Genomic DNA, 17,005 nt, shown 5'->3' with positions numbered 1-17,005 from the left:
CAGGGAATGAGCAGTGGCTCGAATAAAGGAAGAGGTGGCTTATTGAGTGAGATAATACACTGCTTCGTTCCTGAATAAAACAGATCAAACAGTAGAAGATTCATTCCTGCTTGTGAATACAGGCGTTGCACTCATTTCATTTAAGTTACTGATTTTAATTTCCACGTTTCTTCAGGGTTTGCCTGCACCTGAATGTAACATGGGAACCGGAGGCACAGAGGGGAGGCTAGGGAGCACGTGGCGGGGGTAGCAATCCCATTTCCTAGCTTCAAAAGAGCAGCTCAGGTCTGGAAGCACCGGTCTAGTTATAACACAGGTAGAATCTGCACCCGGGTTAATGAAGACTGTGTGGATTTACTGGTTCGAGGCTCAATAAATCATAATATCCACTTTGTGGTTTATTTTGTTGTGTGGACACGCACTACATAAACTCCACTGGATATACAGGCAGTCAGCTGAAGTGTCGTGATGTCCATAGTGACGATACAAGAAAAGTTTCCCGGGAAATGATTTCAATGTCATATCAGCAAGGCATAGGTTGCAATATATGTAAACCCTGTCCTTGGGAAAACAGTCCATTTCCTGGGATGTTGTAGGATGTAATTATTACTGGGGGAAGGTTCTTGGCTCTAAATCTAATGTCAGGCTTTCCTGGGTAGGTTAGACGTTTATGAGGACGCCCTTTTTATGTATTTGGTGATGGGGAAATCCTGAGTGCATAACTCTAAGGCTTAAGCAGCAGAATGCTGGGAATGTAATACTGGATTTCACACTGAAGCAATGCCTGAACACCTTTAAGAACCACTCTTACATGACTTCAGAAACGGGTGCTGCTGGCTTTCCATGAAATACGTGCTCCTAATTCACAGACACACCTCAGTAGATGCTAAAATAAGTGAACTGAGTTTCTGAAGTCCTGAAAATAGTGTATCTTTCACTCGAATTAATGACAGCTCTTGGCCAGCCTTTGGTAAATAAGCTCTTCAGGATCCTAAGCATGGATTTAGAAGACTACCTTCAAGCATCCATTAAAACAAACAACCCCCCTAAACTAATAGTCAAAGTTCTTTAGGATTCTAATAATTGTTGCCTGTGTCTTTGTGAAGAACTCCCATATACCTACAAATTTCACAAAATAACACAAATTTCAGAACAAATTTTAGCATGTCTGACATTTTGTACAGACAATAAATACATTGCTAGCTTACTATTCATATGCTCATTCCTTTTTTTAATGGTAAGGGTTCGGTTGTCAAATTAATGAACAATATTTCACCACATGACTTAGATGAATGCTACACAATGTGAATAGCAAATCATTGAAGTGAACTGTTCATATGCAAAGCCTAAATGAAAAAAAAAATGCATCTAATTACTCATTGTAATAATTATAATTATAAGACTGACTTGGATGCATGATTGATTTGTGACTTGTTCACACACACAAAAACTTTAAATCATAATACAGACACTCAAGTACTCAGATTCTATATGACTATATAGATTAAATACAGAGATGAATAAAGAGAATATGAAAAAATCATCAAAATGTTATGTGTCAAATACTTCAAAAAACTCTATTGCTTTCTGTGTCATTTATGAATAAAGACAATTTGAACCACCTATTCCTCTCAAAACATTCTAGTTGGTGCAATTTGTGAAGAGATGTCTGGAAAAGAGCAGAAATAGATATGTTTCAGCTACGCTGCCAAATACATTATATTTTCTTTTCCTCAAGGAAACGCAATAATAGGTATCACATTTAGCATGAAAGTGATCATGCTAATGAGATGATGTCATGTTTGTTATAAGATCATTATTCCAAGGACTATGTTAATTCATTCAATAAGCCTCCTGTGAACAGTGTGTGGTGGCCGCCCTCTTGGTTGGTACAGCGGTGATTTAGCCAGGGACAGCCAAAGCTAAACACCTGATTTGTAGCTTTGTGACCTACAGTTACACTGCTGGGGATATAACAAGGCAAGTCCTATGTAGGTCGCCAGAGAATGGGGTCTGTAACTAGAACTGGATGAACGCTTGGTTTATCCATCTAATAAGGAATTCTAATATTTTGAAAGAGAAATTTACACCAAGCGTCAGGAGAAATCAAAACCTGAAAAAGGAAAAGGAAAAAAAAATGGGGAAAAAAAAAATCAAGTCAACTGAAGCAGCTTTTCTGTTAGCTTTCTTTCCTTTTTTTTTATATTTAACAAATGATAAATGCATACTTACTCCTAAACAAAGGACTATGTTTAAATGTAAATATTGTAGGTTTCATATTAGAAAATACGTTGAAATATGTTCTTCTTGCAATTTCAGTTCCATTTCCTCCAATATGCCCTGGGAAAAAGTCTCAAGGAAGAAAGAAACTGATTTATACTGAGAAGAATCATAATTCATAATTAAACAAAATGATTTCTTTAAAATAACCTGGCTTGCTCTATCTGCAAAACACAGTCTTCAGTGAGTTACTTATCTAACAAAAATTTGGTGCTGAAAAAATAATTAGATATTTTCTGAATCTCAGTTTGAGTAGAGCAATCATGCAGGTAATCAATATTTGTTTCTTCTCTCTAATCAATCTGTGTCCTGAGTACTTTGCTAGATATTATAGACAGGGAACTCTTCCCCTTAAAATCTTAACTGGAGGACAAAGGAATTATGATGAGAAAGTACACATGGCTGCAGGATATTTTGCTCGGATATGATTCCCACTTTAGCAATTCAAAAAAAGCAGGATACTTGCATGCCCATCAGTGTTTGGGATACGACAGAATTACTCTGTATTTGAATCAAAGTGAATGAGAATTAAACTGGACTCTTAGTCTTTATATTCAGCTATAAAAATGCCAAGCCTACAGAATGTACATTATGATTTGCTATTACTACTGAATAGTAATTTCTTCCAACACTTATAAAGTGCATTTCTCCCTAGCTATTGGAGCAGAATTTTATTAAAAAGGGGGAGGAAAAAAAAAAACACCCAAACCCTCTTCACCTCCCCACGTCCTCATTAGTGGTTAATGGGATTCATTCCATTGTGCCAATGTGTTAACTTTGCACTTTTCTTTCACAGTTTCCTGTGCTATTCTGTATTTTCAGGTTGAGATGGGTAGCAAAACCATTCAGTCTTAGAGGCAAAGAAAATGTACTGACTTGGATAATCTCTGTATTTTGACATGTTGGCCTTTTGGTCTTAGGAGCGGAGGACATTAGCAGGGAGAAAGAAAAAGCACCCCACCAATAGCTTAAAGCGATATTGTACGGTGCCACCACCTCAGCCCCTTGCTTTGGCACAGACTTTGCCATCGAAAAAGAGTTCTGAGCCAGGCTTGGCACAGCAGGTCTGCTCTCCCAGAGGCAGGCCTGCCTCTTCTGCCTCTTTATGCAGGGTTATTATCCTGCTAATCCATCTGCAATTCTTCCCTATACCACCAGCCTGCAAGCAGGAGCAACCTCCTTCCTAACACCGCTGAGTAAGTTGGCATGTGAAAGCAGATATCGAAGTTTAGATACTTTGTACTTAGTTATCTAAAGCTATACCTAACTGAACTGCCAAAGTTAGGAGTAGGATTGTCCTCCTTAGCCAGCGAGGAGAGAGAAATTCCTCTGGGTCATCACCCTGCATACCTTCTCACAGGTTATAGGATGCAGTGAATGGCCCTTGGAAGTGCTTATCGCTTACTCTTAAAACTAGAGGGAGTCACTACCACTACTCAAGCTTAAAGTCCTGAGGGAGATAGTTGGGTGAGATTAAGTCAATACCTTGAATTCTACATTAACAAGAAAATCATCAGATGTTCTATAAACTGGGTGTTGCATTGTGAAATTAATAAAATACAGTAAAAAAAAAAAAAGCTAACAGGATAACTGACTGCAGAAAATCTTGATCTGTGGTAAACACACAACTATCAGAGGACGTGGGTGGAAAGCGGAGATAGAGAATTTAATGTTCCACAGGACTGGAAGCAAGAGCAGCTTACTTCCCTGTTAAGAAACAATTAACAATGGCTAGAGATGATCAGTAGGAAGGAAAATAAAATGAAAAAAGTAAAAAAAAGTGGTCAAAGACTTTGCAAACTGAAAGAGCTTGAGGATCCTGTCCAATGAAAACAGCTCCTGTGAGGCTTAGAGTTGCATGGAGTCAGGTCTGCATGTGGAACATTAGTTTAGTTCTATCTGCCTGCTAAATATATAAATATATATCTATAAATATATATATATGTATGTATGTGTATAATTTCAAAACAACAACTTCCTATAGTGGTTTGAAAGTTATTTGTGGCAAATGTTTGATGTAAATTGATGGATAAATATATTCAGAGGGATCATAACAATTTCACAAAATATTTGTCGACAAACAAAGGGACTATGCTCAATCACCACAAGTATGTCAGTGCCTGAGAACCTCAACATAGTAAGAGAACCTCAGTATAAGAACAAACTAAACCAACAAAAACATGTTTCTCACTTGAAGAAAAATGACATTTTTATGAGCTTGCAGAGGTAACTGATTTTACCAACATTAGTTCACAAATTTTCCTTTGATACATTTTTCTCAGTGACTTCCCTCTCTTAGTATTTGTTTTAGAATTTTTGCTCCCCCCATCGTCCCCAGCTTCCATTCTATTTATTTAATTATTACTCTTTGTTTCTTGATTCCAAACACAACAAAATCACAAAATAATATTTCCCACTTGGCTGGAATCAGAGTGAACCAAGCCTTGGAAGTGTAGAGGTGTAGCTGTGTGGATAGAAACTTTCAAGTTATATTTAATAGACTAAATCCTAAATTCTTGGCTGATAAGCAATACAATGCTGATTCACATCACCTGAGACTCTAACCCCAAAGCTGAAGAATGAGCAACCTTTTAAACTTCTGCACACTTATCCAAATTGAATATGTTATCATGAATTTGAGGCCTTCCAACATCAAATACCTGTCAATATCTCTGAAAGCATATCACACTCCAGAGTATGCCTGGAACCCCATTAATCTGTTATCAATAAACAGGATTTTATTCCCTGCTATGAAAAAATGATTAGTGACCCTTGATGTGGAAGACAGAAATCAAGGGCTTCTGAGTGAAGACAATAAAACTGATTTTAGGAACAGCTTGATATGTCTTTGGACTGAAAAAAGGATGAACCAGGGCTGTTGGTGCTGGAACCTCTTTGCTTTTCAAAAAAGTTATTCCTTTTTAGAGGAAATAAAAAGCTCCTTCCATGGGACAAGGATAAAGCAACATATTTGGGAGGTTCACTGCACAAGACAGACATTGCTGGAAAGAGCAAGGCCACAAATACTGGAGCATATACAGTGATAAAAGGAGAGCATATAAATGAAGTGCAGGCAGCTGAAGACAAAAGCTATAGACTGATAAAAGACTCAGTAAAATTAGTAACTGTCCTTGATAATAGAGGGAAGTAAAGATTACACCCGTTTTGCAAGTATGAGTTACTCTTTATTGGCTGCATTTAACAATAAGTTCCTTGTCCCAATTATATACTTTAAAAATTAATTGTGCACACCCAATTTCCTGTCCCGCTGCTGTCACTGCATCACTGTTGCATGAGGTACCTGTTTATAGCTAAATGTCCATCTTACCAAGGGCTTTAGGGTAACATGGTTATAAATTTTAATAGAAGCTCTGAGAAGAATGTGAAACAAACAAACCCCACTCCTGGCATTTCTCTTTTTTCTCTCTTTTTTTTTTTCAGTAATCTCTCTGTTTTAATAAAAAAGAATCTACATTCGAAGTGGACGCTTGGCAGTTTGCAGTTAAATGAACAGAAGCAAAGGCTTTTTGGAGAGAAAATTAACTGATGAAAATTGCTATGGCAAAGTGTAGAAGGTAATAGCATAGAAGATGCAGATTCTGGGCTCTGTGCTGTGGCTCTATTAAATTTACTGTTGCACATGCTTGAGGGAAGACAGGAGTTCCTCCATCCATGTTCAACAGGGCTCATTAGTTCTTGCACAAAAATACAAATTCATGGCTGTAGAGCTCCAGAGGGGAGATGACTGTAATCTAACCATCCATGTGGTTGGTGTATATGGCAGTGTTCAACAAGTCAATATACACCCATGGCTGTAAAAGTAGTTATCTGTATGTGCAATTTGGGTGGGATTCAGCTCCAGATTAAGAAAACTACATTAGGTACCTGTGTGAGGAAAGTTTTCCGAGCTCCGTGATCTTCACTGATCTCCCAGTTTATTTGCTGACATACAGGACTACAGCACACTGAAATGCCCTTTGGTTTCCCATCTAGCCTCGCATGACACTGTCAAGAGGGAACATAAAAAAAAAATTATGGACAGGACATCAGCGGTGGGACTCAGCACCTATTTGTAGATCTCTTTGGTGTAGATACCTATGAATCCCACTTCTGCTATAAGGTGGTATTAAGATGAGGTATCTTATATATTTGCCCTCTTCAAGCTAACCCTTGGGCTCACTAATGGCTACACAGCCAATGAATTTTGGTAGCTGACATGCACTCTTCTGCATAGACAAATGCTTGCTAAGACACAGTTTACTAGTACTGACATCCATATACACTGACGTACACATACATCATTTAGCCCTCCAACCCACGATGCTAAACCTGTCGATATGATTTCTTTCCTTGAGTTGCCCAAATAAGAAAGTATCGGAGACACAAGACACAAGGGAAGTTTTATTCTTGAGCAATTTACGTGTTTGTCTTCAATGGTTATTAGGTAGATGTTAAAAGATGTTATCAAGTAAACTTTCCCATGGATTCCAAATACTCCAGGTTCCAGATTCCTCATCTGCCTCCTCTAGGATGGTTGTTGCTAAGAAAATGAAGTAAAAATTACTGAGCCACTTTAAAAGGAAAAATAAGAGATTAAAGAAAAGTCGTAATATAGCTTGAGAAGGAACGTTCTGTAAAAAATTGTACCTTGCTTCCTAACTGCTCAGAAAACATTAAAATCATAATATTCTATTTCCTTTTGGGCTTTTGAGAAAAGCAGGTTGTCCCCTGAATAGTAAAATAAATGAAGCCTCGTTTCCTATGTTTGTTCTGCTTGAGATTAAGTTCTCTGATATCTAATAATGTGCAAATTCTGACTGATAACTTTTGTCACTTCATGTTCACTTCTAAACTTTCTTGTTACGGATATTTTTTGAGGTCAAATATAAATCATGTGTACAAAATACACGAGAGCACTGCTTTTTGTTAAACTTAGCTAAAATTCAAATATTGGTTCAAAGCTACTGGAGAGAAAAAGTAGGGAGACAGACATACAGATGCAGATACACAGATGCAGAAACATGATTGCGAATGCCTTATTTCCTTAGGGAATCAGGCTCACATTGCAGATATGAGTTAGAGATCTTTTCTCTTCCTCTGATCAGATTTACTCACATCTTTTCAATTTGTAAGGTATTGCTGGCCCCAGAAACAAAACACAGCTTTAGCTGTATTGAGAAGCACAAGCTAGTGCAAAGTTTGAAAGACATCTACTATTACTGGGGGTCTTTTCTTGAAATTAGTTTGTATGATGAATGCAATGAGGTATATGTGCTTGGACTGCCTACAATTATCCCATTTCTCTCACCACAAATTTACATTTTTTAAATTTGTTGAATTTAAATTTCATTTATGCTTTGTTCAATTCCTTGCTGCAAACTATTCACTGAACAAGACTGAGATTTCCAGAAACCCTACCAGCAATAGGAAGCACCAACTTTTGTTGAGAAAATCAGAATATAATATTTGCCTAGGGTATTTCAAAGATAATACACAACAATTAAGGCTTGAAATAACATAACTGCCAAATACATCTCACTACTTCAGCATAGGTAGCAGCCCAACAAGAAAAGGGTTAAATATGATTACAGATAGCATAAGAAAATCCTGCTTCTTCAGAAGAGGCCAGCTTTTCTTTCTAAGAGAAGTGTATGTGACAACTTGGTATCCCCTCCAGAACCCACCAAAATTATACGAAAGTCAGGGAATTGGACATCTTGTTTTGGTCAGTGTTGGAGAAATTATATTTATGTACTTCAGCTGAAGTTACTGGACTGAAGTACCTGGTTGCTTCAGCTGAAAGGGAAGGGGAAGAAAGGAAAGGAGGGGTGAGAAATGGCAGGGAGGAGATGGGAGAGAGAAGGAAGGAGCAAGGGAAGAAGGAAGGAATGGAAAGAAAAACAGCAGAAGTTGATTATTGGATCATCTGTTTTATTAAACACAAGTCAGTGTATTGAGTCACTTAGTGCAGGCAGGGTTATAGTATGAATAGAAATGTGTATAGATCATAGAAGGATTAATACAAACCAATCCTTTCTGTGGTTGAGCCAGGCTTCTAAGACTTTTTTTTTAAAACTCCTAGAAATAAATAAATAAATGGGAAAAAATACACACAGTAAATTTTTGCACTGGAAAAAATTCTCATTTTGAATGTGATCTGGCTCAGATGTTCAGTGAGAATGGAAATGGAGGGCTGCATCTTCAGGAATCATATGGATTATATAAGGAAATGTCCTCAGACAAATGCTAGAAAGGAAAAAAAAAACAACCCAGAAAGAGAGAAGAACCATAATTTAGTGCAAGTTGCTAGACTGAGCAAAAGGGAAAGAGGCTGTGTTTAGTGTCACTGAATTCAGTAAGTGATTACATGGCACGGGGTTCATTCAGGACCCAGCGAGTGATCTACAGCCTGTGTTCTGCAGGAGGTCAGAATGGAGATTAAAGTGACCTTTTCTAGCCTCAAATTCTATGAATCCAGGTCTGAACCCAGGGTCCCAATGGAAACTAAGTGACGATATGGAGTCTTTGGGGTAAGATAACCTATGGTTGATGGATGGTTTTACTTCTTTATTTCCATAGACTCCCCCACCACATTACTCACACAAAACAACTTTCTCACTTGTGACATTCAAAACTTTTACAGACAAAGGACCAATGGGTATACATAACCACAAGTACCTCCAGGCTGGAAATGAGAAAAGGGTTTGAAACTACTGGGGGATGAAGTTTCTGCAGAAACTTTGCAGACAAAATAATGGGACAGAAATGCATTTGAAGATGGAACTTCATATGTTCATGGAGAAGACTAAAACAAATTATCATCTCAGTAGCAGGGAACTGTACTAAGCAGTTGAGGTTTGTCCAAGCTTTGTTGCTTATGTTTCTAATTCCTTGGAAATGACAGTATAGATTTTCCAGTGTCACTTAATGACTGAGACCTGGGAAACTTTTCTGTGTCCAGGGTGAGCTGAATTTTGCATGAGCAAGCACTTCCTTAACACCTTCATATCAAAACTCATGGTGAAAGAGAGAAAGCTGTTTGGAAAAGCAAATTCCTCCTTCAGTCATTGTGTCCCCTTTCCTCCCTCTCTTTTCAGTTAGCTGTCTTCATGGCCCATTATTTACATGGGTACATCAGCCTCAATTTCTGCATTGAATCCACTTGTGTACTTTCACACTGGGGTAGGCAGAGAGAATATTGGCATAGAGAGGGTTAATCCTGAAAGACTACAAGGGGAAAAAAAAACTGTGTAGAGTGGGAAATTAGTCAGCAGAGACCTGACAAAGTGCTTCCTACACATGCTGTTCTGTCAGGCTGCACAGCTTCTTCTGCTTCAGAGGTAATTACATAGATTTTCTGTCTTGTACTTGCAAAAACACAGCACAGCACTCCACCACTGCTTGTAGCTCAGTGCTTCAGGGCTCCAGCTGCATGGGGCTGGAAAATGTTTACACAATTTCTTTTAAGATTTTTAAACCACAATAAGGGATGTGGCTAACTCTTCATCTGAGGGGGGGAATGGAAGAGTCCCCTCTGAAGCTGGACTTGGGTGGAGGGAAGGACTTCCTTGTAAAGCAATATAATTATCTCTTTCTCAAGGAAATGGCTTCTGTCATAGTGCAAATTATCCTTTTTTTTCTGAATGTTTTAACTAGAGAGGGACTCAAAAGAATTTGGACATTGATCTGGATTTCAAATTCTCATTGTTTCATATTCAGAATCCTGATTTTAAACTCATTGCTAATTTTATTCAGTAATTTTCTGGGTCCCATCAAGAAATGTGTCTATTCTTTTTGATTTGACAAATACATGAAATACATAGTCAACATATAGACAATGTGTTTATCAGTAAATATAATACATGTGAATATGTATATTCCCCCCTCATTACTTTGATGTGTTTAAATAATTGTTTGGTTAATGCAGTACTGAGATAGGTATTTCATATCATATATAAATTCCAATTTAAGCATTCAAACCAATGCTTACAACATGCACTTTCATTAGGGTTTGTGACAAATGGAATGTCCAAATTGTTTTGAAAAGACATTTCTATACTAAATTATAAACTTAATGTCTTAACATAAACCTGCTTATAGGTTGTAATCTTCACCAGCAAATATGATACAGCAGCTTTATACATGTTCACCTCTATATACAAGGCATGAGACAATGATGGAAACTAGAGAAATTAAAAACAAAGAACCCCAACAAAACACGAACCCCAGTATTCAGGGTGAAAGGGACTTAGAGAGTCCACCTGATCACTGCACCTTACGATGGGAGAAATTTCTCTTTTGTTGCCTGTGACAGATGGTTGTCCAATCTCTTCATAAAAGCTTCCAGGCAGTCACTGGCAGTGTTTCCCTACCTTCACCATTAGAAACTCATTCCTGTTGCTTTTGCTACATCTTCTTTCAGTTACCAAATTAAGTGGCCCTTTCCCATAACGCAGAATTCCTTTCCCTTGTGGCACTGCCTTCAGAATGGCTGAAATAATCCTCATCCTTCATTCTTCTCTTTCTTTGACTAAACATTCTTTGTATTTTTCCACACTTGTCAAGTTTTCCAGACTTCTCATTATTCTTGAGATCCTCAGGAAACTCTCTTAAAACCAGTTTCCTGGGCCTCAACACTTAAACGAAGCAGGTAAATTGAAGTGTACATTTTAAAAGTTTAAAACCAAAGGGAATTTTAACTTAGTTTGTATTTTTTTATTCATTAAAAGAAAAGTTCTGGTTAATTTGTGACAATGGATACCTGATTAATTTCTTAAGTATTTCTTCAATAAAAACTGGGCAAGTTGTTGGCTTGAGTCACATCTTCACTATGAACACAGCACTAGATTATCACTGCTTTTGTCTAAATTGATACTTATACTTGATTTTAACCCTAGAGGAAGGGATATATAATTATGTGCACTACAAAAGCCTGGAATAATGAAATCCTCCTATTTGATTCTAGTAGGAGCTTGGTTTTATATTTCTTCCTTTTTTAATTTCTATCATGTTTTTCTTCATCACTATCATGACTTGTGTACTCTCATACTCCTTCAGTCTGTCACCTCCAAAGACAAACAGTTTCTTTTCCTTGGTGGCAGATTATTTGGCTCCTAAACAATTTCTCTTTTCATTGTGACCTTGCTAGAGGCTGGGATGTGAAGGGGAGGGGAAGGGAAAAGGAAAAAGGAAAAGCAAAAAATTGAAAAGGACAAAAAGATACACTACTAAGGGAGAAAGGTAACATCAGACCTCAGTCCTTTAGAAAATGTCAGCTGATTTGAACAGGAACAGTACGAGGTACAAGGGAGGATCAAAGCAAAGTTTAATCATTACATTTCAGGATGTTGGGTTTTTTTTCCAGGGTTTGGTATTTTCAGGAGCTATTTCTCACCTTTTTTTCAGGTACACAGATTTTTCTGTGTGGGCAGAAGGTGAGAAGCTGACAGCATAACTTCACCACTGGTAAATAGGAAAGATTTTCTTTAAAGCAAACACTAAGAATTTACATCGTGTCTAGATAATCTCAATGAAGTCATATACTAGATAATTCCAATGCAGAAATGTTCTCGTTTTATTGCTTAGAAATAAAGTCAACTCTACTAGATTAAAGGAATTTGCATTCTGACTGGTTAATAATAATTCCCTCTAAATTGGGAGGAGGGATTTATTTTCTCTGGTTTTTTTACAGAATACATTTATTAGGGAGATTAGACACTTAGATATAAAACATAAGTAATTATATAAGTGCAGGGAGAGAAAAAAGAGGAAAACCAAGATGCACCCAATTCCACGATGGATGGAGGCAATAAGTGTACGTGAAACCAGTTCCTACAACAGCTGAGGCAATCATAGTTCATAATAAATAATACAGATGTCTAAGGCAGGAGGATGTGTTACCTCAATAACTAAAAAAAAAACAAGGAAAAAGGAGAGAGAAAAAGCTGTTCAATGGCAAAACAGTCTTTATCACTCCATAAAAAATGGTCGTTTTCAGGGTATAGTATACATATTGTATTGAACTCCTTTACCTAAAAAAAAAAAATTAAAAAAATCGGTGGGCATAGCTCCTTTAAGAGCCTGTAGAAAAGGTAAATGGCAAACACAGAGTCAGAGGGGAAGCAGCTTCAAGCAAAAGTTATTATTTCTCCTCTCTTTGTGGGTTTAGGCCTAGATTGGATTGTGCTGTTTTTGAAGTTTCGTGTTAGAGGATATTGGACATGTGCTGTTACTCCTTGTCATTAAGGTTAGTTTTTATTGCTAGAGTGCAAACCTGCTGTCTCTGTTCTGCAGGCCTTTTATATCTACATAGTCCTTTGGTTTCATCATTTTGCTTTCATCAGGAAGGTATTCAAACCGCTATCTGAGCAATGCATATTTATTTGCTGAAAGTATATTGTCATACAATGTCAGTTTAGAAGTGATCATCCCAGCCACCACTGGCAAAATAAAATGCACTTCTTTCTTGAATGAAGTTTAATAATTTCCACCATGAATTTTGGACAGGAAGTAGAATGCTGAGGCTATGAAAATGTTCTCTGCAATATCACAGAACACGCACAGGGCTTTATTTTCACACAGGCTTTGATAGTTTCTCTTCATGAAAGCCAGCATAACAGATATTAGAAATCAGATTTTATTCACAAACTCAGCCAGGTTTTGTTCAGAAGATCCCTTTCTGCTGGACTTTTACATTAGATTGGTTTTGAGCTCTTGAAAAATACAAGTTAGTTTAAGCACGATCTCAGTGCAACTCCTAGAAGACAATTAACGTGACTCGAGCCATCAACACAATTGTCATTAATTGGCTCCCTTGCTATAGTTCAGAAGTGTAAGGGTCATAAAGATCAGGAGTCCCTTGGAAGATTTATAATCTGGGGGGAAAAAAGATGTTCTCTACCAGCAGTCCAAAAACTTTTTTTTTTTTTTTTTTTAAAACAATGAAGTTATCCAAAATATAATTAGCTATTGTCTGGGGGCTTGTTTAGTTGCTTGGTTTTGAGATAGTGTAAGAAAAAGGGGTTAGATTAGGAAAAGGGACAAGATTTATACTATGTGATCACTTGCTCTTGCAGGTGGTTCCAGAAGCTCATTTTTGACTCAACACTGTAAGGTGCTGTGGCATTACTGGGATGTGTTAAGCATTATTACTATTGTTGTTGTTGCTGGGCTTTTGTTGTTGTTGTGTTGTTGTTGTTATTGCTTTGTCTTACCTAAAGTTTCATGTGTTTTACCAAAAGCAAGCCTAGCCTCTACCATTTGGAACATGCAAGGCAAGTACAAAACCAGAAGACAACCGGATATATAGCAAGGTGACAAGTCTTGTCAAAGCTGACACATCAGATCATTACAGAATTGGGAAAACAGTTTCCTCAAGCTCTCCATCCACTGTTCTAACCACTGAATCGAGTTGCCCACATTCATTTTTTTTCTAGCCATATGTTACAGAAGAAAAATAATAGCTGCAAAATGGGAGAGAGAAAAAGAAAAACTAAACTGGTAGAAAAATATTTGCTTTTCACACTACCGATAAGGGCATCACTCACGAGGAGTAGGGGTTTTTATTTTATTCTTTTTGTTAACTGGTTGACAGTATCCATTTAAGAGGAAGAATTTTATTGGGCTAGCTTGAACAGCAACATCTAAGACAAAAGGAAATGTGACACAAAACAGTTATAAAAAGATTCATAGAAAAATAAAGGAGGCTCTTTTTGTTTGGTTTGGTTTTATTTTTCTGCTAAGATTGCATGCCCTATTACTTCCATTTGTTACTAAGAAGAAGGAAAAAAAATGATAACTCATATCTAAAGAAACATCGATTTCACTATATTTTCAATTCAAATAAACAGTCTACCTTCAACAATGAAATTCATAAAAGAAATAAAAATGGCAGGGTTTTTTTCTTCTTTACTTTCCTTCTTTTATTTATATAACCACAATCAGACAAACTATAATGCTATCTAAACAACTATACACATTAAGAAAAAAACATAGATCAATAGCTATAATTTGACACACATACACTGTTCACTGAGAAAACATCAATAGTACAAAAGCTTCATGGGCATAGCTGGGAAAAAGCTGTTCGGTAGATGGTGTTGGCAGAAGATTAAATAACCACATGTCAGAAAGAAGTAAAAAAAAAATTCAATGAAACTGAGTATGTACTGGAGATGTGCAAGTACTCTGAGCTAAACTGTTAGGATTAATAATAAGAAAATTATCTTTGTCTTCCAGTCATTCAATTACTTCATGAACAAATATTTTGGCTTGGATCAAATATATACTGTCTTTCGTGTCTGCCAAATGACTACTATTGAAAGACAAGAAAACAGGAAATTACTTGTGCGTTGGATGACAATATCTTGAGCTGCTATACGCTATTTCATAAACAGTGCTATAGGTGACTATTCATCTAATCCTGATCCCTAACACTCTGATGGAGTCATGAGAGAGAGAGAGATGTAGCAAGTGATTATTTGGCTAGGAAGAAAAGAGACACAAAGTTTATTCAAAGAAGCTAACAGAAAATAGAACTGGGATTCAGGGCTATATGACCATGTCCAGTATGTGCCCAGTGAACTCTTCTGTAGAATCCCATGGTATTACTCTGAGATATACACTTAAGTACACACTTAAAAGCTCCTAGGACCTGACTTTTAATGTCTCAGCTATTCATTTTTCATTAAATTATTTCAATATGTTAACTGATTTATAAGACAAAATGAAGCTGGAAGTCATCTTGATGACCACAAGAAAGTCTTTAATATATGTTAACCAAGTAACTCCATTCTTTTGACCATCGTGCTTACTCCGTAATCCCTTTCTTATCAGTTTGTTTTATGAGCCAGTTTTTCTTCTTCTTCAGATAGTCTTAACTTCTGGTTATTGTTCTTCAGATGAGGGGAATTGTAGTTCTTTTTAATTTCAGTTAAAGTTTTGAGTGATAACGACTTAGAAAACTGGTCCCATCACACCTTTCTCTCTCTCACTCTCAGAAGAAAATACAAAGCAGGTCGGAATGCCACTTTGCTCTGAAGAGATTGTATGAGAGAAGTCCTTCAAACTGAGCTGATATTGTCAACAAAGGGAAATCCAAAAAAAAAAAAAAGGAAAATTGTTTTGAAGTATGAAATATGTGTCTCACAAAAATATTCTTCCTGCCTGATGGTTTTATATGACAAATGGGTACTTCCACACATAAATTACCCTCCTAAAAGCTAGTTTGTATGTGCTTGTGCACCTAGTGAGATTTTTGAATATACACATCTATCTCCTGTTTGCTACTATGCTGCCAATTCTTCATTTCATGATGATATAAGTAATGAGATTCTGTTGGTGGTGTTTACATTTTTAAAGACTCATAGAGTGATTGGATTATATGCAAATTAAATTGTAACTAAACCAACAACAAAAAAAAACCCAAACCACAAAATATGTTCCAAGCTCTTATGGTTTGGAAGAAGCACTTTGGATCCTGAGCCTTCATAAAAAAATATTAAAAAAAATTAAATTATTTTAACAACCTTTTCTTGAAATTCTTTTACTAAGGCCTTTATAAATTTAGTGAGGTCTGATCCCTGGTATCTTAATGCCTACGGCGAGCAATATAGAAATTTGGGAATGAAGTAGTCTCTCCAGTTTGAGTTGCTTAGGTGAGGTGCTGAACTCAGGAGCTTAGTTATTCTAGACTTTTTGAGATTAATGCTAAGATTTAGGTATCTGCACAGGGCTATTCATCCACCACAGATCTTGGTTACCCTCTAAGTGCCTGAGGGGAATATTCAGGTTGATAGGACTCTTAGTATTGATGCCATATTCATGATATATACATCACAGTTAACATCCATTATATTGGTTTAATTCAGTTCTACCTAAATTTTAATTTTGCAAGACTGTGGATCTGAGCAACCCAATTTTTAAACTTGTTTTTCTGTTCTCTGCATGTGTTGGCAGTTTGCTCACTGTTCCAGCTGTCAAAGTGCTGAGATACATCTCTCTCACCTTTAGCTGATCCATTCTCAAAGACTTTATAAAGCCATATGCAGGCTGAGTCCCAACCATCATGAATCTGATAGCTGAAATGAATGAGAATGTCCTCATTCATATTTCCCAGAGGCAGGGTATTGGCCTTGCCCCTTTCATGGGTTTCTCATATTGGGTCCAAGAAAGTCAGATTTTACTGACGTACAAGGAGTGCTGCTGTACCTTGTTCCCCTGTGTTTTTACCCAAGGATGATGGTTCAAGTGGGTGGTTTACTTTAAATGACAAAGGAATGGTTGGTCTGAGTCAGGTGGTCCAGTTTTAAGCTATACAAGATTTCCTTTCTGCTGTGAAAAAATCACATAGCCTTCAAATACATGGATAGAAAACTAAGAGCAGTCATAATTTCGGCATTTATCAAGTGAGTCTGCTCTTGTTTACACTGAGGGCTGAACACAATCCAACTGCTCAAAATTCAGTATGAGAAAGGCAGTTTAAAAGATTCAAGGCTACAGCTACAATGCTAAAGTCATCCACCCAAACGTACAGGCTGAATTGTGCAGCAGGGCTTGCACACACATTTCTCTATACATTTCTCCTCTTCTAAAGCCACAGTTTTCATACTTCTTAGGATCTGGTTTGGCTTTCCTAAGGTTTTATTCAGCACTCCTCTGGCCCTAAGATTTTTTTTCTTCTTTATTTTTTTCCCTTTCTTTTAAAATTCCATTTGAAGTGCCTGAA

The sequence above is a fragment of the Buteo buteo genome, chromosome Z (genome assembly GCF_964188355.1).
Source record: "Buteo buteo chromosome Z, bButBut1.hap1.1, whole genome shotgun sequence".
NCBI classification, from domain to species: Eukaryota; Metazoa; Chordata; class Aves; order Accipitriformes; family Accipitridae; genus Buteo; species Buteo buteo.
The sequence above is the reverse complement of the archived record's forward strand: the minus strand, read 5'-3'. Positions refer to the sequence as shown.